Here is a 6077-nt window from a genome sequence, read left to right on the forward strand (position 1 = left end):
TGCAAGTAAAATGAAGCTGCCAAGAGATAAACACATTCTAAGTTTATCATGCTATTCTTGGCCTCAAACTACAAGCCATAAGGCAACTATTGCTCAAGGTACCGTGTTTACAAGTGTTCAGTCCTCCGCTCTTTCAGAGACCCAACAAGATGGGGTTTCTTCCTGCCAGCCTGTATTTTCTTTTTCCAGAGCTTTCAAATTCCTCAAATGCTTTTTAAATAAAGGGAGAGAAGGAGCACCTCTGAAAGCATCTTGAACTTTGAAGTATCATTAAAATTTTGATTATATTTTGAGGTTCTATAGCAAAGGCACAATAAACTGTCTGTTAGACTACATACTTCCTTCAATCAGTATTACTATTATGTATTTATTATTGCTTGACTTCATATTGGGCAAAGGTATATAGTAATGTTCCTTTATGTAGGTCTTTTAAATTATTTTCTGCTCACTTACTTTGCCACAGCTTGCTCTTCCTTGCTTACAATATTTCATTTAATAACTTCATCATTATAAAACTTTGATGTCTCTTTTACTTAGTGAGATTTGACTCCTTAAGTATAAATATATTAATATATATGAATACATATATATACTTATATATATTATAGTAACCTAATCAGAGCTCAGAAATGGTCTCAAAACCTCAGGAAAACAGTTAACTTAGAGAGGGAGTACTGAGCTAAATTTCTTCACAAATATCTTCCTGGCTGCCTTGGGTAACAGGATGTATTGAGTTCATACATCTTAAATATAAAAGAGGAGTAAAGCTATAGCACATCCTATATTGGCACAGTGCACTGACATGTATTATGTATGATGTTACACTGTTTAAATTATTAGAAATCACATTAAAAGAAATTATAATAAGATAGGGCTTTTTACCAAATCTAGGATATTTGGCAAAGACATAATAATCAAATTCAACTCTTGATTTACAAATAAGACTTTGAGTTCTCAGAGTTTTATAACTATATTCTATATCATGATTTCTTTGCATTTCATTAACAGTAACAATCTCTTTAGAGTTAAGTATAGTACATGTAAAATTACTTACAAAATAGAGGTTTTATTGTTTCCTTGGACATAAGAAATTAACTCATTCTGGAAGAAGTTCAAACTTCTCTTAGTAATATACTTCTTCAATGATTTAATTCAGCTACAAATTAAATTTACCAATTACATGTCAAATAAAAAGAATATAGTAGAAAACACCCTTGTTCTAGTTTTGACTCTAAGTGTATGGAAGAAAGACTTGTTTATAGCTAGTGGTTTTAGGAGAAGAATAACTTAAAGTAACTCAAAAATAGATATCATTATTTCCATGCTCAATGAGCCAAGAAAGCCTTGGGGACTGTCATTCCTAATGGTTACAATGGTCTCAGTGGCCTTCTGATGAACAGATGAGACAATGAAGGGGAATAGATGAACATTCAGTTGAATCTAATATGTCTGTGATTATTAGGTTTATTGCCCCTATTCCTTTGTTCCATCAAAAAAATTTTAAAAATTGAATGTCTTATAAATTGCCGAAATTTGTTCCTTTGGAGACTGCAAAAATCTAAGATCAAAGTACCTAGAGAATCAGTTTCTGGTGGGTCTCCATCTTCCTGCTGCATCTTAACATGCTGAGGAGATGAAAGAATGTCTAGGTCCTCTTTGATAAGGGAACTATCTCATCGCGAGCTTCTGTCCTCTTGATCACATCCTAAAACTACATCATCTACAATCGTCACTTTGGCATTCACTTCAGGGTAGAGATTCTCAGGGATGTAAGCGCCCAGTCCATTGTACTTCACTAGCAAAAAAAAAAAAAAAAAAAGAAGAAGAAGACAATCACAGACAATCACATCCACATCCAGGCATGTAAAATATTTTACTCTCCCTTTACATGAATCAAAGGTAATGATTTAATCCTTGTATATTCAGAGGACAATGTAATCAGAATTTATTATTTTTCATCATAGATCTTCTACTCCTAATTCACTACTATAATCTACTCTAATTTTATGTTTAAGAATTCTAATCTAACCCGAGTGGTCTTACAAAATTGACTACAATGTTTTGAAACCTGTATGTAATTGTTAAAATATGCACATTACTAGTTTCAGAGTCTAAAGAATGGCTTAGAGTCTTGAGGAATAAGGAAGTGTTAGGCTAGGGTCTTGCAACACTGACATTCAACTTTCTTTGGTTAGCTGAACATGGACTCTCACATATTGGGTAAGAGTCCTCCAGGGTATCATTATTTTATCAGTATACAACAAAGTAGGATAGTACATGAGAATGTAATGTGCTAATAGTCAGAGTGCAGAAATCCCTGAATAGTACTTTATAATCTTTCTGTTTGTTTACACATGTACTGAATTACTAATTTGTTTTAAAGTCTGATTCTTGATTCAAATTAAATTTAATAATATCTAAGTGTCAGAGGCAGGAAGTATTTCAGCATTCACTATTTAAAAACTTAAATGTCTAAGAAAGAAACAGAAGCTCATAAATAATGAAATAAGGGGAAGAAAAACAGCATATTTTTGAAAATTTAAGAATAATGTTTAGGGACTGGGGAGATTGCTCTGTGGTTAAGAGTGCTTGTTGTTGTAAGCATGAGGACCAAGTTCAAATCCCTAGTGCTTATGTAAAAAGTACAACCAAAGAAGGAGACTGGCCATCCGTACATATAACCCCAGTGTTGAGCAGTGGAGACAGGCAGATTCCAGGAGCATACTAGTCAACCAGTCTACCCCAAACTGGAAGCTTCCTATCAGTTCAATAGACCCCGTCTCAGGGAAATTAGGTCAAGAAAGATAGAGCAGAACACCATATGTGCTTCTCTAGTCTCAAAGGTGTACACTTGTGCATAAACACTACACCACATCTCTCTCTCTCTCTCTCTCTCTCTCTCTCTCTCTCTCTCTCTCTGACACACACACACACACACACACACACACACATACACACACACACCACATCACGCATGTGGGGAGTAAAAGAAGAGAAAGGGAGAGGGTAGGAGAGGTAGAGGGAGAAAGGGTGTGGGGAGGAGAGATTAGAAAACATTTCAGATGAACTGGTGATAGTTTACCATGGCTGACTGACATAGGATTTAATCTCATCCTATATTTTTGTGATCAAGGCATTGAAATGGAGAATGGTTACATGGTGACCAAGAGTCTTATCTAGAGGAGGCATGTATCAACTTCTTTCATATTTCTTTAGCTCAAAGCAAGGCATATAGTATCACCTAACAAAGAACATTGAAGAAATAAATTGTGATACCTTGTATCTTGAGGAAGAATTTGAAAATCCCTGGACCTCATGATTCAACACATATGAAATATGTAATAATGATTGAGAATAGTCACTTTTTAGATAAATTCATCCAAAATAGAAGACGTATGACCAAGTTTTATTTTCATCCCCAATATTGTCTTGGTACTTGAGTACCATTTAGGAACTTGAGTATCAATACTTCCACTTAGGGCTTATTTTAATCTTAATAATTATGACTTGATAATTACACTTGGAGGATTTTATAGTGTTTCTCCTTTCTAGCTCAGAATGCTGACAGGAGAGCATTTGGCTTTGTCTGTAAACTCTAATAAATAAACTTGAGCAGAATAAGCTGTCTGGACCACAAGTCTTATTTGTGCAAAAGGACAATTTGAGAGGATAAAATATTGAGAAAAATAAAAATAGTTTTCTCTATTAAATTTCTAGAGATAAAACAATCACTTTTGGTAAGAAGTACACATTTTTAGTGTTCTGAAATCAAATTAATATAGAAAACATGTCCATGTATTTGGAATACACACTATACAAGAAAATTATATTCTGTAGTTGAAATCATTGTGCTTAAGGAAACCTAAGTCTCACTAGTAATTTTATTTTCAAGAATCAATACATTTTATAGATAAATTTAAAAAATTAAATCAACTGTATAAAATATCACATTTAAGAATTTAATGACATCACATTGAATACTAAATATTTTGGTGGCAATAGTGACATGGCAATTGTTCTGAACTTTACAGTTTACTTTTCTTTTAAACACCATAGATACCAGATAGACAAGAAATGGCCCAAATAATCCTTCAGAGAGTAATGCAGGCTTATATGAATAGTCATTTTTACATACTTTGGCATATATTCTAATTTTTTTACACATTACTTTAGTGTAATGGTATGCGAGAAAAACCTGAGACATTGTTCATAAGAGTATGTTCAAATAAAATAAATAAGAGAGTGTCAGAGACATTGAGGAATAAAATAAATCAGGAGGTTGAGAGTAGAAGGACAGGAGAATGATGGGAAATGGAAGTAGACAAAAGAGATTCCTTGGTTTTTATTGGAACTCTCATTTTTACCTCTAATTTTCTCTAAGTGATCTGGATGGGAGGTTCATTTCACTCACCAGCAAAAGGAGTATCTTCAACAGTGTAAGGCTATTAATTTTAGCCAACAGAAGTTGCTGTAAGAACAATATTTGAAACACAATTATTCTGGGCATGTTCAGTTCACATTTACAAGGGTACAGAAGTACTCTGTGCATGAGTTTCTGGCCAGCTAGCTCTGTCTTTACAGAATGTGACTTTTAAATTTTATCTAAGAAGATTGTTGAGCTATTTCTGAAATTACATAGAATTTATGTTTACATTACTGAGAAAACAACAGATGCTTTGTTATTATACTTATAATTTATCTTTGACGTGTTGGGAAGTTAAAAGATCCTAGAAAAGACCCCACAGTGAAAATTTTCATTGTGAAGTCACACAATTTAGAGTATAAGTTTTCAAATTATTACCACAGGCTATCCTTTTTAAAAAACATTATATACCCTATGACATTTAGGGAGTTAATAGAATTCTCTCTTTTAAAAACCCATATCATATGGAACATGTGTACTATTGTGAATAAATAAAACCTTTCCAAATAGAATGTAGTGTATGGATGCAATATATTGATTTTTTTCTATGTGTGGGGACGTCAGCCCCTTGTGATATCAAACAAGAGTGATGTTGCTATTTTATGCCTATTGCTATTAATAACTACACAATCTTCACCTGAAAAGACTATGTAGTTCTTTTTCTAATAGACTTGGAGTATTTTATTTACTAGATATGATTTTATGTGTGTGGTGTTTTCCTTGCATGTATGTCTGTGCATCACATGTGTGCCAGTGCCAGTGGAAGCCAGGAAAAATACATTGGAACTGGAGTTACAGATAGCTGTGATTTGTCATGTGGGTATGTATAACTGAATCTGGGTCCTTGGGAACAGTAGCCAGGGCTGTTAAACATGAGTAATCAGAGAAACTATCAGAGTTGTATTATGTGGAAATAAGAAACAAGACTGGGTAATAGGAGCCAACTACCTAACAGAAATTGAATCAAGTCATATCAATAGTATTTGAAGCAGTTGAATTCTACTGTGCGCTTTTTTATTTCAGGAAGTCAGTCAATTAATGGTTCTGTGATCTACCTGTATTTTACAAACATGGTGTGGCCTACATTTTGGCACAGTTAAGTTTCAACTTCTGATTCAGTAGACCGAATTAAACACAAACTTAATCTTAACTTGAATAAAACCACAATCATAACAAATGTAAGCAAGTGGAAAGGGCACCAGGTGAGACCATAAGGTGAGAAAACTAGGCAGCTCTTTTCTCTACTTAGTGCTGGTCTTTGCTGAGAGGATTTTCTGACACCTTGTAGATTTTTATTCCATACTCAGTGCATAAGAGAAATCAAAATCCTCTGTCTTCTGACTAATGGGATTGTTGTGACATTTAAATCAAATAATATACATGAAAACATTGTGAATTATACTGAGTAATTATAATTATCATGCTGAAGCATTGTATTTAAAGTTTCTAATTGAAAAATCTTTATTAACAAACAGATTAAATCAACTAATCTATAATCAGAATACATGACTGTCAATGAAGTCTTTGCTTAGGATCATGAGATCTGAAAGTAGAGTAACAATGTGATAGCTTTCAATGCCTCTTCTTTTCCTACTAAAGGTAATAACTTCATCTTTACCTCCTTACTCATAAGATAATAGCACAAGCCAAATAA

Source organism: Peromyscus maniculatus, chromosome 15 (genome assembly GCF_049852395.1).
Source record: "Peromyscus maniculatus bairdii isolate BWxNUB_F1_BW_parent chromosome 15, HU_Pman_BW_mat_3.1, whole genome shotgun sequence".
NCBI lineage: Eukaryota > Metazoa > Chordata > Mammalia > Rodentia > Cricetidae > Peromyscus > Peromyscus maniculatus.